This window comes from Chiroxiphia lanceolata, chromosome 1 (assembly GCF_009829145.1).
Source record: "Chiroxiphia lanceolata isolate bChiLan1 chromosome 1, bChiLan1.pri, whole genome shotgun sequence".
In the NCBI taxonomy this organism is placed as follows: Eukaryota; Metazoa; Chordata; class Aves; order Passeriformes; family Pipridae; genus Chiroxiphia; species Chiroxiphia lanceolata.
The window spans coordinates 27,177,062-27,194,214 of record NC_045637.1 but is presented as its reverse complement, the minus strand read 5'-3'; the positions used below and the strand labels follow the sequence as shown (position 1 = coordinate 27,194,214).

The window sequence follows — 17,153 nt, the reverse complement described above, 5'->3', positions numbered from 1 at the left end:
CAGATGTTGTCTTGAAAATACTGAACAGCCTATCCTAGCATTTTTAGAGCATGACCTTTCGCTGTTTGCAGAACCATATTGTGTTTGCATTCATGTCACATTCACACATTACAAAAGTGTCAGACCTAGTTGTTCCCTGAGGTGGGAATAAGCTACACATGTGAATGGTGTGTTTGCTGAAGATAGCCTTTGGCAGAGCATACGCAGCTCTGTATGAGATGATGTAACTTTCTCAATTTCACTCCTATAAGGGGCCCAATTTAAAATTTGTGGTCTGACTACAAGTGCTTTAAACTGAACCATAAGCACATGTGTATGCTTAATATAATGAGACTGCAGACAGGCTTAGAAGATCAATAATTCTGTAGGCGAATTTTTTTGCAATGGCTGTTAACAGTGAAAGGTTGATAGGTATATGTGTAACATTACTACACCAGTACAATAAGAACTACAATTTGATGTCAACTTTACTGTAGTGAAGATTAACAATTTTTCTGTGTGATATTAAATAGGATGGCTAATATTATGGCCATATATATTTTTTTATTATTATTATTGTTATTTATTTATTTATTTATATTTATACATAATAGGTGCTAAATCCAGCTATATCTAGTTTGTGGTACACTAGGTGCATATCAATAAAGATATTGCTGTACCTCTTCAGATCATATAACAGCAACTGTTTCACCTTATTCAATATCTAGAGGCAAAGGATAGGGTAAGCAAGTATTTAACTTCTTACATATGTGTATCTTTTTCAGCATTAGTACTATAGAAAACAACCCTACTTAAATAATAAAGAACGTGATATCCTGTTAGATATTTGTCATGGTTTTACATGGCAGTTCTTCCTGTATAGGTCAACTTGCCAAGCAAGAGAGATTCTTACAGGAATTGGCACAGCTTAGAGACAAGATGGATACTTTGCAGGAGCAGGTTTATGATGAACTGTATTCATCATCTTTCTAAACCTGAGATCACATCTCTCTTTAATGGTTTATCTTTCCAATGACTTAACAATTTATAAATTTCCACAAAAAGCATTAGCCATACAAGGATAAACCAGCTCAATATATATACAAAAATACATCTCAATCATCTGCATAAATGAGTATAAAATTGAAAGTGTTGCTTTGAGTGCCAGATTTATGAGAAATTTACTATTAAAAAAAAAGTTCAAATAGTTACACAACCTGAAGAAGATATTATACTGGGAAGTTGCAATTGTCTGGAAATAACACTAATAAAAATTCTCACATTTTTTCATGTCTAGGTATTTCATTGCTAGTATAATGCAGTTGCACTACTCTCATCCAATTAGATTCCTGTTTTCAGCTTTCATTTTTGTTTTATTAAAAAATGTATTATAATATTTGAGGAAGGTCAACAAGACCTTTCTTTAGGATTAATTGATTAAATTTCAGTAAGATAACTGGCAAAAGGAGGGGAATAGAACTTGGAGATACAAGTATTTAGGAACTGAAGCATGTGTTCTGAATGCTGATACAGATAATGCTAATTTCTGTTATTTTTTAATATTGTGTGTAGACAAGACATTTGGAAGTACTTTTTCATTGAAACAGTAATAAATGTTTGAAATGGATTTTCTGGTCAGATTTTTTTGGCGCCATCAATCTGGGTATGACTGAGAAAGGAATGACGTAATGCTAAGTCTCAGTAGGCCAAACAGTCCTTTTTGCTCCCCAAATTTCTATGAAACCCTCAGAAGCCAGGGTTTTCTCTGAGACTGATCTCAGAGATCAGTTATTTTTTTTTTTTTAATGAACAAACAAGTAGCAAGCTGCATTGATTTGAAACTGCAGAATTTGTGTTACCTGCTACTATCTTCAGTGCAATGGAATATTTTAAACTTGTCTTTCTTCACTCCCAAACAGATAACCCTTTTTTTTGTCTGAATTTTGTTGCAAAAGCACATCTTTGAGAACAATGTTTAGTTGAAGGAAGGAACATACTCGTCTCTCATAAAATGTCCTCTAACTCAGAAGGACATTGATCAAGTTGCGGGTGCAAAATAAGCAAGATATTTAAAGCTGAACAAAGGCTAACTACTACTTTGCTGAATACAAAAGGACATAAGTACATGCATAATTGCTTCATTGAATAGAGGTCATAAATGAAATGTCCAGGCTTTCAGGAGCTTCCTGAGACAGCACACATAGTCTGGAAAATCTAGATATTGCTGCTATAGACAAAGCTTATAACATTCCAGGTTGGCTAATGCATCTCAACATTCAGCTAGTAAACCAAAGCAGATCTTGCAAATCATATTAATGTGTTACAAGGGAAGAATTTCTTTAGTTCTAATGACATCAATAATCTTCTTTTTATCAGACTTAAGCTACATTGTTAAATATTCAATTTCATTGATTACATTGGTTTGGCTTGGTTTTGGTTTTTTAAGGGGAAAAAAGAAATAAAACAAACAAACAAACAAAAATACCCAGACTTTAAATAGTCATAGCTATATTCAGAAGTTCACAAACTTTCAAGTTTTAAGATAGAGATGGCTGGAGTAGCAAGTAGTCATTTTGGTTAGAGCAGTACTGCATTGGTGATTGGCTAGTACCATCCCATCATGGTGATCTTGGGTAAAATACCAAAGTGTCAGTGGAATGACCTCAGTAAAGAGACTAATCATGCATTCTTGAAAGAAACAGACTCTGTAACGAACACAGATTTCACAGTGCAACAAAATATGTAAAATCAAGTCAACAAATATATTTTTCTTGAGAATGAGTTACGTTTCAGCATTAATGATTTATGGAGTATATTCGCATGATTTCATTTTGATAACAAGACCAAAAAAATTACATTCTGCAGATTTGGTATTGAGTTGTATGTCAAACTGTATTTCATACTTAATATTGTTGATTTTCAGTATAATAGTGAGAATATTCTTATTCATTCATTTTGCTCAAATTCCTTAGCAAACCAATAACTTTCCCTGCTATACAATTAAAATCTTAACAATAATACAATTATGGCAAAGCTGGAATGTTTGGTTCATGCAGCATGGCCCCATGAATTTGTTTTCAAATGTGTATATATGTGTATATCTATATACAGTAATGTGAATACTATGTATCCATAATCGTTCAACAAGAAATAATTCAAGGTATCTGACAAGAAATTAATTCAGTAGGGTATTAACTGTGTAAACATATCCATCCTAGACTGGCACAGGCCTTTTCATTTGAGACAGATTATAGATCCCCACTCTTTCCTATAGTCATTTTACAGATACTTCCAATAGAATGGTATCTCACATGGTATCATGAAAAATCAGGAATCTTCAAAATCTTTTTTTAAATATGCACCTTGTTACTTCCTGAACTGTACAAAGAAATGAGACTACTTATTCTACTCTAATACTACTAGATTAGTGCTCAGTGAGTTATGTAAGTGGAAATGTCTTGACCAGATTTATATGTCTACAATGTACAAATCTGTTTAGAAATGAACCAGTGAATCTCGCCTAATGAAGCTCCCTCACTGAAACATTCTAAGGTAAGCATCACTTGGTTGCTTATTTCTCTACATTGACTATAAATGCAACCTAGTAACCTGTCTGCTCTTTAGATGTCCACTTTTCACAAAGTGGAAATCCAAATGCAAGCAAAATACTGTTTGTTGCCTACTTTTTGTCTCCTGGGTTCAACCTGTCATAATGCAAAAACCATAAAATCAAAAAGATGAGCACATAGGGCCAGATGAGGGTCCATCTAGGCCTCCATCTAGTGGAGTCAATAGCAAGTTAATAGATAAGACTTCAACCCTGAAGTGATCAAGCAGTTGGACTAGATGACTATTGTAGGTTCTTTCCAACTGCATTGCTCTACGCTACTCTACTGTATCCTGTGATGATTAAAAAAAAGGGAACATGCAATGACACCTCTCTGATACACTCTCCCAGCTACCCATCACTTGTAGTTCAGGGACCTCTTGAACCAAAGGCATTAATTTTGTGATTGATAGCACTTGATGGGTTTTAACTCCTTTGGACTCCTTCCTAAAGACATGCAAAGTTAGAGCATCCACAGCTACCTGCAGAAATGTGTATAACAATGTAACAACCTTTAGTCTGAAAAACCATAAGCAATCAGGAACAGCTACAGCTGCTCACCGATGTTCAACCCTGATTTGTTTATCACCAAGATCAGTAGCACTTTAACTGCAAGATCTAATTCAGGGTCCTTGTTGCTTTATATTAAAAACATCTTGTAGATTAAATCTTTTTGATTATTTTCATGACAACTTTCTACACTGTAACACATCTGGCCAACATTAAGGGTAGCAGATCTGTGGCTTGAAAGAAGATCTTCCTGGGCCATTGCCTTTAATGTCTAAATATTCCATTTTGAGGCATAACTGTGAACATAACATACCATATTCTCTGTTCTACAGGATGTAATCCTGTAGAGTCCTTATTTTCCTGATCTATTTTCAGCATATTTACATGACACTGCAATAATCATGAACAATGGGATATTGCTTATCAGTAAGGACCCTACAGGTTTCCACAAAACTAAAATTTTGTAAGTTTATAATTTTAGCAGTTTTATGGTCTTATTTAAACAGGCAGAAGTTGGGACAAGATTTGTCAATAGATGTAATTTCAGAGAATCAGCAGATATTTGGAAACATCTGAGGCAGAACTGAAACTTTGGACCATTTATAAGATTGGGGAAGGTAGGTGTTGGCAGAGGTTGATGGAATAATTTGTTTGTGTAAATTTAATTTTCCTGTCTGACTTTCATATGAACATACTGGACTCAACGATTTTAGACTGCTATAGTGCAAACTCTGGAACTCAAGGAACTCCAACTTGTGGCTGTAAAGCATGCCAAGACTCTTTCTGAAGTATCAGATGGCATAGGCTCTGCTTATAGAAAGAATGCATCATTTCAGCACATATAAGTAAATATATTTATCTCAAACAAAGTTATATTTACCAGAATTTTTATCATCTGCATTTTGGTAAACAGCTCCAATTACTGTAAATGTGTTTTCACAAAAGTTTTACTATTATTGAAATTCAAAAGAGGCACAGTCCAAGAGAAAGCATACTGACTGTTAGAAAGCTCTTTCACTCTTGAAGTAAATAGCTTGAAACAGTTTCTCTGGCAAAACACTTCTTAGTGTATTTGTTTATGTTGAATAAACACAATTTTGTCTCTTTTGAAAAACTGTTTGCTTTTCCCACAACGTTGGTTAAACATACTTTTTGTTATTTTGTTTCCCCAAAAGATTAACTACTGTAGACAGGTTGAACACATGACTTGGCAAATGCACTTCAATTCAAAGCTACAAACAGCTACATTGAATGCATAGCTTTTAATTTCTTTCCTTACTGGCTAGCAAATGGTGCCTTGTAAGCATCTGTAGTTACCCAATTGCTTCAAAAATATGGATCGCTCCTGTGCTGCTGGGATCTGGTATAATAATGGATCATTAAATATTATGACTATAGACATACTAAGTAAATTAAACTTGGACAATTATTCCCATTCCAAAAAGCAGAACTGAAAAAAAAACCCAAAAATAAAAATTTAATTGAAAAGAGAGAAATATCTAAGAACCAGAAAATGGGCATTGAGTAAGGAGAGACTGCAAGCTGTTTCAGAAATGCTGTGATGGATAAAGAGTAACAGTAGAATGAAGAAGCAGAAGCAGGCACTCAAATTGAATGTTTTCAAATTTTATTAAGAAGGGATATTTCTGAGAAAAAAGGACAATAAGGCTTTTTAGAGAAAATAAACTGAAAAAAGATTATACATAAATCATTCTGCACTGTCAGTAAATATTTTAGGTATTTTTTTTCAGTGCATATAAAGGGACTAAAATATTGTATATTGTGTATAGTCACAGCAAACACCTTCCTCAAAAATCACTTCTTTATTAACAGCTCAGAGAATCTTGAATAGTAGAGTTAGAATCAAAGAATCTGGCTCATAATGCATAATTTTCGTATTTTGCTGTTAGATAAAGTCTCCTCCTAATCTTAGAATATATGATTTAAGCTTTTTTTGTGAAGATTGAGTTAAATAGTTTTTCATATTTCATAATATGAATGTTTAAATCTGTACTTCTATGGAAAATTGATTTCAATTTCAGTATTTATTCTCATCTTAAGGAACAGCTTTCAGGTTTCTTAAGGGATACAGCTGATGTGTAGGAGAATTGAAAACAATCTCCAGGTATTTTGGTTCAACCATAATACACACACCAGAGGAGTTTTTAGCACAAAATTAATGGAGCTTTCTTGTCTGAGTACTTAATTTTCTCCTATGTCTCTGGAACAACATTAAAACATTAATTTGATACAAAATGTCTAGGGTAATGACCTTTATTTTATACCCAATGAACTCTGTCTACAATTCTGTAATGACATGTGACTCTCTGACTCAGAGGTTCAAATGATATCCACCTTAAACAGAAAGACTGCCCATCTGATGGACATTCTAAAAAATCTAAAAAGAGCTAGAAAGAAGAAAAAAATCAGAAACACTTAAGGTGGTACCTTTTGTAATTACTCAGAGATGAAGGCAGGAAAAGATTTAAGGCAGGTAATGAGACAGGTGCAAAACAAGGACAAATTGAAACTGTAAATAATAATATTTTGGCTATGATTAGAAAAATGTGTGTGAACACTCAGTAGTTTGTGAAAAACTCTTGCATTGTACAGCAAAAATCTGTGTGAATTTCTCTCTGACTTGATGTTGAAGTGTATATATATATATATATTTATATGTAGTTCTGTTAACAATATTCCCTTAACAAGAAGGAATGTTTAATATCTATACCTGATAGAGAAAGAAGTTTTACAATGGCTAGAGTCCACAGGATTACTGCTTGGCCTATTTAATTTGGAAAAAAAGAGCAAATAAACATAATACTTCTGCCTTAAATAAATGTTAATAAAATACTGAATTGCAATTAATACTGTAGATTAATATTACTGACAAAATACATCAAGGTATCACATTGGGTCTTGTCTTCTCCCACAAGCATACTCTGATCGTGTGCAAAAGCAAGTCTTTGTCAATGTGAGCTTACACATACCCAGCAGCTAAGCTAAGCAAAACAACAGCAGCAGCAGACATTCAGACAAATGAGTAACCTAATTTTTTCCTCATCTGAGCATTTAAAAACAACCCAAAAAAACCAAAACCAAAACAGTGGTAAATAATACTCTAACGTGCTTAGTAACTTTAAATTCTTCTCTTATAGAGAAAGAAGAGTTCCAGTTATGTACAGAGAAACTTACCAAAGGACAGAGCCTGCAGAGACTATATTTAAAGACTGTGATTGAGGAGACAATAAAGCTCCCCTACTAGACACCTTTATGGGAGAATTAAGAAACTTCCTGAACTAGGGAAATGTAAGGTATAGCTATTGTATCTAAGCCAAAATAAATGGCGAATATCCTTTTAAAAATCTTGATCTAATCTGAAAAGACACTATTCCACATCTTCATCAGTTCATACGAATATATCAGGGAATCTCAGTGCTGGTAATACTGGGCCTGTGACATGTGGAATTAAAGTCTTTGTGCCTACTCATTTGGGGAATTCCACTATTAGTGACATCCATTTTCAACATTCCAAATTTGGAATTTATAACATCTAAGCCAAAGAACATCACCACACAGAATAGGAAAAAACCAAAATTCTTTCTAGCAACTTTCTGTAAAATAATTTTCATGGAGTAGAAAAAAGAAGTAGAGTCCAGGGGATTTAAGTACAGAAAAAATATTAGCACAATTCAGCTATGAGAAGGATTGCTGAAATAATTTCTCTTTTCTGTTTTGCCTTTTTTTTTCCCCCAATACAGTATTTGTAACAAAATGTATAGATTAACCCTATTTCAGTTCATACTTAATTCCACAGCAGAAAACAATTGACTCGATTTATACTGGAATCAGACATTAAATAGCTGCTACCAATCTAACTCATTTTAGGAAACAATTAACTAAATTGACTATTCTGTACACACATGGAATACTTTAGCTCAGCTTATTATTAAATGGATTCACGCACAGAACAAACAAAGCTGCTTTAAAACTAACAAGGTCTATTATCCATTCAATAACAGATGGAGGTACAATGAATTGAAGACGATCTATTTGAACTTATAGAAATAATTAATCTTTCCTAATGTGTTTGAGACAACAGCATGGTCCTAACAGGGTAAAAATGTGGTCTGAGAGCAACTGTGGGAAGTCAGAGCATTTAATACCGCACAGGAAAACTTCAGCGCTTCCTTGTTGAGATTCTGAACCTCTTGATAATCTCCTCACTGGAGATGAGACCAGCCCACTGGATTCAAAACAAAGAGTAGCAAAAACATCACCAAATGCTTGTTCTGTTGCTCTCTTACTTTCCCAAGCAAGGAATTTACTTCCTTGATGAAATTTATTAAACACTGTTAATTACCATTGTTTGTACCTAATCAGGCACTGAAGCACTCCTGTAGACAAATTAAAAACATTGTTTGTTATGAATTTATTCTTTTCCTTAACAACACGTTAAGGCTAACTAACACCATGAACAAAAGAACTAACTGCTATGACTCAGCATAGGAGCAAGTGAAAATGGCAAATGGCAAGTGAAAATAGCAAAATTATCCCATTGTTTATAGTAAGTGCTACACTGAGCTTGCTTTACAGAATCTGTCTTCAGCTAAGCTGAAGTTCGCTGGTGTAAATACATTTTCAAGAGGAAAAACTAGTGATTTTTTCTAGAAAATCTTTACTAAGGACTAGCATTTTTTCTATTATGTGTTCTTATCTGCTGTTCCGTTTTACTGACAAATTAAAGGGATCTCAAGTAATTTATTCAGGGTCAAAAAAATGGCACTGTTTATATTAAAATCTGCCTTCTTGGCATCTTTTTCTGAGTCCTAACTATCGGCCTCTTTCACTCATTTGAGATATGTGCAAAACTGTTTTTCATTGCTCATGCCGAAATCTGTAGTCATGCTTTTTTTAAAAAACCCCAAATAATCCAGAAATTAGATTTCAAAGATTAGGGAAACATGAAAAAAACCCCAAACATTTATTTTTCCAAAGGACTCAAAGGGTTATGGCATTCCATATGCACTCTGACTCTTTTCACAAGAGAAGCCTCTTATTTTCCTTCCTCATTTATAAATTGCTGTACAGATCTCCTTCATGGACTGCACATACAACAAAATTGCAGTGTGCAGTCTTGGTCATCTGACGTCTGGGTTATGCACCAGGAAAACAGGATTTATCATGAGATAAACTATGATTGAAGATGGAGCAAAAATACCTCCTTTACATTCAACACCAAATTCTAAAATATGGCAAATCAGCCAAAACACTGGCAATCCCTCTGAAACCCCTCCTGGCTTTTGTGGTAATTTCAATAAAGTACTACCAGCTGCAGTTGAGTATTCCCACTTATATCGCAGTGACAGATCCAAGATGCGGAATTTCTAGTCCTTTATTTTGTCTTTTAATTTCTTCCTTTTTCTATCATTTTCCTTCTTTTTCTCTAATGCATACTTTGGCCATTTGTTCAGGGTCCCAGTGTTGGCAGGGGGAGCTGCAGGCTGGCCTCCATGAAGAGAGGCTGGGGCTGACCTGTGCCTGACTCCTCCAGGGCATAGTTTAGCCCCTCAGCAAAGCTGATGCCTCCGTGATAACACATTTAAGAAAGGGTAAAAGCATGGCTCCCTACTCAGAGGGGTTTTTTTATATTCAAAACACTTTCATGATCAATAACAGATTTGAGACATTTCTGATTTTTTTTTCCAATTCAAAATTACTGAATGACTGACAACAAGCTATACAAGAATTCTGCAGTCCCTCAACAAGTTTGAATAGCATCCATTCATTTTTTAAACTACATTCTGAAAATCATTCTTTTGTGCAAGATTTTTCTCATTTGAAGAATAACATTCATTGTTCAGCTATCTCAAATTGGTGTTATTTTGTCTAAAATCATCAACACAGAAAGATAAAACTATTCATATTTTTGGAATCATAGAGTCATAGAATCACTATGGTTGGAAAAGACCACTGTGATCATCAAGCCCACCCAACTTTCAAAAGAATGCCACCATGCCTAGTAAATCATATAATGAATATATCTGTGAAGTTTATTTTGTGTGCCTTGTGTTGAAATTTTCCTAAATATCATGAATATTGCAAGGCAAATATGAAAATAGTGCACAAAACTGTGAACTTACATTACCTCTTCCTAAACAACATATAACAAAATATTCACCCAAGTACCTAATACCGCATGACTACCACTTCAAGAACACTTAGCTCTTCCTGGAAAATCTTCCACATTAAAAACTTGTCCACCATATCTATTCAGATTACAAGTATGACAGATACAGACCTTGCACTATGGTGCAGTCTGAGGTGATATTGTCTTTTCTGATGTATCCCAGAATATATATATATATATATATATATATATATATATATATATATATATATATAAATAGTAACAACTCAGGTAACCCATGTTTTATCTTTACTGACTGATAATTCAATGGGAAGGGAAGAAAAAGAAAAGAAAAGAAAGAAAAGAAAAAGAAAAGAAAAGAAAAGAAAAGAAAAGAAAAGAAAAGAAAAGAAAAGAAAAGAAAAGAAAAGAAAAGAAAAGAAAAGAAAAGAAAAGAAAAGAAAAGAAAAGAAAAGAAAAGAAAAGAAAAGAAAAGAAAAGAAAAGAAAAGAAAAGAAAAAAAAGAAAAGAAGAAGAAAAGAAAAGAAAAGAAAAGAAAAGAAAAGAAAAGAAAAGAAAAGAAAAGAAAAGAAAAGAAAAGAAAAGAAAAGAAAAGAAAAGAAAAGAAAAGAAAAGAAAAGAAAAGAAAAGAAAAGAAAAGAAAAGAAAAGAAAAGAAAAGAAAAGAAAGAATAACAGTCTCCATTTAGGTGAGTTTCTGTAATCCTAACTGAATTGAGCATTTCAATTCATCCTGATTCTGTCCAAATAACTAAACTGACTGAGACTCTATAAAATGTTCCCATTGCCACATGGTGATGATCCAATACGAAGAAACAAAGAGACTGGCATGAAAGAGGCACAATAAAGACCTGTAAAGACATCAAATCTAGGCTTGCAGCCAGGAATCTCTGGAATGCTCATATTCCCCCTAATGCTCTGTAGGTAACTGCACATGCCCATGAAGTACTGCACAAGACACTTCATCCACATGATGAACATTAGGCCTTTACAGAGCAGTTAACTATTTATTTCTTCGGTAGGGATTGCAGCTGGAGGCTACAAAACCAGCAGTATTCTTGAACTGTCTCAGCTTTATGGTTTTTGGTTTTTTTTAAAAGCACAGCTATGATTTCAGCATGAACAATAGCCATAGAAAAAAAACAGACCATTAGGAGTGGCATATCCAGCAACAAGCAGCCAACAATATCTGTCGTGACAATGAAAATATGAAAATTATAGATATTCGATTGTCTTTGCTCACTGAATCTGTCACTCAGATACAGAGATTAGGTCATGAAGAAAGTGAAGGAATTTCTAGCAGTGAACATGTAATACTGTAAACTACATCTGATTACTGATAAGCTAGGAATGTACAATTTAAAGCAGTAAATGACTGCAGGTGTCATAAAGGGCTGGCCAGACATCACCATAAAACATTATCAAAGTCTCCATTGTGATAAGATTGAGGAGAAACACTGGCGAACTGTTAGGGAGAATGGGAAAGGATTGAACTCTACCATTATCAAGTATAACCTTTGATCTAATACAGTCCACTCTCCTTGGTAAAGATATTTGCACTGGACAGATACATCGAGCCATTAATTAAAATGGTCTCTGTGTCATTTTAATTTATTGACTAGAATTGTAGTATAACAGAATTTGATTTTGTATAGGAAAAGAGTTTTTGATTTCATATACTTGCTATTACAGGTTAATCTATTGTTTCTGGTGTGATTTTACCTAATACACATTACTCAAAATAGATAGTCTCCCTGCCTTGCCAAAGGTATTTAATACTGAATGAGATCTTCAGTCTGTTACAGTCAATGGAGTTTTTTCCCATTACTTTCAACTGGGCCAAGTTTTCATTCAGTAGTCAAGCAAAGTAACACTTAAAAAAGTATTCAAGCTATAGGTTATATAAAATAGAAGAAAATAGAGTATTTAGGTAATTAACATCTGTTATATGTTTCAATAGATTCTCAATAGTGTGAATAGTTTCACTTAGTTGTTGAAAAAATAAACACACATTGTTTTACATTATTTAAGATCTCAACTGTTTAGTAGTGCAGTGTTTTGCACAGGAAACAGCTAATTCAGAGTAACAAATGAGATTAGTTTATTTTCATTTAAACCACTGCTAAACTTTTATACTGTGGACTCACAACCCCTTGAAAGGGAAAAAAAAAGAATCAAAGAAATTAAAAATATAGAAATACTGCCAGAATATAAAGGATTGGCTGTAAATCAAGATTATGCACATATAGTCAAACAATACCACTGCTTGAAAAAACTTACATTACAAGCCATTCCAATTTTCTCCCAAAATGTTTACCTAAATAAGTTGAAAGACCACAATTTTATACAACAGGAAATTTTAATTAAAACTTGTGCTTGAAGTGTTTTTTCAATTATTCCCTTTGGTTCCATTAGGATGTAGCCCCAATTAAAATGTATTGTTAATATTACAAGATAACACTTGCTGGTACAAAATTGAAGATATGCCTCCATGTAATTTTAGATCATTCCTTGCTGTGACTTTTTTGTAATTATTTTTTGCCAATAGTGTTTTTTTCTATTCTCTTGCCAATTTAATATTTTTAATCAGTTCATTTAAAAACTGAGCCTATGAAAACAGGCAAGTTCTAAAAAATGAAATACCTTTTGTACCCTAGAATTCAGTTAAAGCTTTTTGTTATTTTGTATTTTGCTATACTAAAATAGCAGGTGAAAAATGAATAAGGTCACAGGATTCTCTGTCTGTAGCAAACAAATATTGTGACTATAAGAAAAAAAAATCGGGATTTGATCTTTCCCCTCTAATTTACATCATTAGTCCTTACTGAAGTGATAATGCCCATTGAAAGTATGTATTCTCATACATACATCTCAAGATTCTCTGTCTATTGCTGAGTTATTAATAAGAAATAAATTTACCAGATTAGAGTCTTTTCACATGCATTTATCTGTATTTTTAATGTCTTTCACTTAGTTATTAGTGCTATGCAGAACTAGAATTATTCTGTATTTCTCACATTTGATAGTATGTAAAACTTATTTCGATCAAAACCACAATGAAGTTAATGGTCAAGTAGATTTCAGAACAAGCTCTTGACATATGGGGAGCAAAAAAAGGATGTATTCAATGACTAAGAAAAAGAACAATTCTAAATGCACAAGTCACACCATATAAGCAAGCTATCATTTGTTGGAGGATCCTGTGGATTATTTTTGGAAGTAAGAAAAAAGTAAAAAATAAATTTTTTTTATTCACTATTGTTACAAGTACTTTTCTAAGAGTACATAAAAACTTGTCCCACTCTATCCTTTTGCATAAAGAGAATAACAGAGATCTTCAGATTACCCCAATTCCACTCTATTTAAAAAAAAATGCTTCTAAAGAATGACTAATTCCTGGAATTGTGGTCTATGATTTACAAATATTTAGTATCAGATTTTTCAATATTTATTAGATTAAAACTAAATCAGAAATAAGAATTTGTTAAGATTCACATTTAACTGCCCAAATCTTTAAAACATTGTCCCAAAGCCTACCACTACATTTGTATATTAATTCACATAATTCACTCCAGTATTCCTGTTAAATTCAGCCTGTCCAACTCTCTGTGAAATCCCTTGAAGAGTCTGAAGTATTCATTTTTATCTGCGAGTACTCTCTGGGTTAGGGAGTGCACCTTGTGGGTATTAATGGCTCATCATGACATGGTGAGAGTCTCAGAGGGACAGGACCAAGTCAGTCTTTGAATAAAGAGTTTTAGCCCAAAGCCTAACCCCAGGAAGGAGGGTGATTTCCTCTGAAAGCTGAGCCAGGGAAAGGAGACAGCAGAGGATCTGTCTCACACAGCTGGAAGGGGTGGATATTCCCTCCCCTGCACTCCTCTTGTTAGTCCTTTGTGAGCAGTTGCCACACACTCCAATCTCCTCTGCATGGCCTTTTTTCTAAGATGAATGTAGAAGTCATAAAACAGTCTCCTGGCCATCTAGCTATTGCCTCTGATGGCCATATGCCAAAAGAGATGATGAAGCAAATGCTGCTGTGAGATGAGTAGGGGTAACAGTCAAATTTCAGCAGATTCACAGAATCTGGCTGCGGATGGAAGGGACCTCTGAGGATTTGGGGGAAATATGAAGAAATACTTGAAACTTCCTTGGAGTTAAGTTGGGAAAACAGGTAAGAGAAACATTTTGGGAGGCTATGACTTTTTAGTGCTTGTATTTCAGTAGCTACACAAAATCACAGAAAGGTTGAGGTTTGAAGACACCCCTAGAGATCCAACCCACTCCTTTGCTTAAAGCAGAACAATCTACAGCCAGCTGACCAGGTCTATGTCCAGTCAGCTTTTGAGTATCTTTGAAGATGGAGACTCCACAACCTCTGGACCACCTGTTTCCATGTTTAATCTGTAAGTGTTTACAACGAAAAAAGAAAAAATTCTTATGTTTAAATTGAAATCAAACAAATCATTCTGTCTTGTTTTTCTCTCAGGGAGAATAAATTCGGAAGAATATTAGTCTGTAAGATCAATGTAATGTCTCAGCATAGCTGTTAAATCTTCCTGAACTTTATTGCAATGCATATCATCCAAACTCACAGTATGGAGGTAGTCAATCAACAGGTACCACTGTGTCATGCAAAAAGTGGTATAAGGAGAAATAATAATATATTTTGCATGTGAGGGTTTATTTGTGTCAAGATGGTGTGAGCAATTACATATGAACAAGATGGTGACACCCACCATTAGATGAAATGCTTGTGCGGTGCCCTCATGGGGTCCACAGTCAGACACCAGTGACTAAGGGATTAGCTACCCCTCAGAAAAATCTGAACCACATGTATTTTGCAACTGTTTGGCCTCAGAGGATAGACTGTATCTAATTAAAAGCAAAGCACATATGATGGACATGAGAGGAGCTAAGTACCATCTGCTCTACTACTGATTAAACCCTTTTACAGCACACTTTGCCAATGAAAACATAGCCTTTTGGAAAAAAAAATAGTACTCTTTCTTCTGACAAATCTAAAGCCCTGTTGAAGATCCTGAGTTGATCATCCTGCTGGGGTCATACTTTATAATGGGCTACTACATGAATAACAAGAATTTTATTAGCCAGATAGTACAGATTAATAATTGGTTCAGGTTGGTTATAAGTTTCAATAAGATCTATATCAATTTGATTGATAACTTTGTAAAAAAAGACCTAAAAATAGTCATGATTTTTTAGAACTTTCTATGCATAAAATTCATATGTATATACATATATGTCTGTAGGTTAGTAGGGGTTAGATAATAAGTATAGCTATGACTGGGATGCCATCTTTCTGACTGTATGATAAAGTCCAAGGAAACTTATTAAAAAGTGAGAAGGTAAAAGGATTTTAAACTGAACTATTCAGGTACAATTAATACCCAGGTGATTATATCCTTGCTGAATTCCTCTGCCACTGGATGGAATATACTACGTACTTCCCATACAGTGAGGAACAAACTGTGCTTCCCATTTTAAACCTGTGAATGTGTTAGCTAAAAACCTTTCCCTGCTTAGAAGCACACTGAAAGGCCAAGCTAACATTTGGAGAATATTTTTACATCTGTCAGTGAAAGTATTCAATTATCAAAAAGAGACAGGCTATGACTTTTTGGAATCCCAGCATGTCCCTGCTTTTATCCTCCATGACATCCTACAACTTGTTTTTGTGTCACAGAATATCCATGCTGTACATTTCCAGTGAGCTTGATCTACTCTGATACATTGAAGTTGCCTCTGAGTTTTTGCTGTTTTTCTCCTTCCTTTTCAACATACAACCCGAATTACTTGAATTAAAGCATCTCTCCTCCCTGATGAGTTCAAAACTGTCAAATTCCACCAAATTGTTCTTCCTAACATGATATAGAAAGTAGGGTGAAAGGAGTCTGTTCTCTTCAGACTTAGCTACTTCTGAACTATTGTTCCCAGTCTGAGATGTTAAGTGGTTTTGCCTCTCAAATCAGTGTCTACTTCCTCAGGGTCCTCTGCTGAACTTTCCCAGGCAGCAGCTGACAGCTCAGACACCCACAGTATCACGCAACAAAAACCAGCTACACAAACAGAACAGGAGAGCTTTGAAAAAAAGTCTCAAATATGGTGAAGTCAAGTCTCATACTATAGCTGTTTCTTTGTCTCTGCTTTTTATTAGTAGTATTTTCCCTCTGTCTCACAGATTTTTAATTAGACATACCAGTTGTGATAAAATAGCCAATGCTAAAATGCTTTAAAAATTCCTCATGTGTTTATCACACATCAAGGTGATTTTTTCTTTTGTTTTTAACAGCCTACTATATATAAATACACAATTCTCAGAGGGATATTAAATGGAATCTATATAGTTATGTATGAAAACAACTGCTGTCTAAACTAATGCCAAGGGGTAATTACGGCCTAATTGGCTTGGCTCGTTTGGCATGTCATAAATGTTTTTACAATGGTTCTCAGCAGATGAAGAGTCAGAAAACAAATTTCTGCAAGTTGTGGAGAAATTGCTATAAAATAGTGAAACACAGCTTGTTAAGGCCTTCCTAAAATTGGTTCCATATTCTACCAGCTGTAATGTTCAGAATCCATTTCTCTGAGCTGCAAATGCTATTTGCCTGATGGACAAACTTCTTTCTCTAATACTTAAATTATATTTCATCAAAACCCCCAGTATACAACAGTGGTAAAAATGCTGTTCTTCAAGGAGTGAGTTAACTTTTCCAACATGAATACTAAGCCCACTGGAGATTATATAGGATCCATTCATTTGTTTCTTAAAGATTTAGCATTAAACAAAGAAAGGACCAGTGAAACCACTATGAGATGTTCTTCTGTGAAACGAAATTCTGTGTTACATAAACAAAGGACAGTGACTTGTCCCTCTAACTTGCTG

General features: G+C 34.3%; 1 protein-coding gene across 1 annotated transcript in view; it reads right to left on the bottom strand.

The window, feature by feature from the left end:
- MMP16 (matrix metallopeptidase 16) overlaps positions 1-17,153 on the bottom strand; it is a 171,494-nt gene that overhangs the window by 27,571 nt on the left and 126,770 nt on the right. The gene's annotated exons all lie outside the window — the stretch shown is intronic.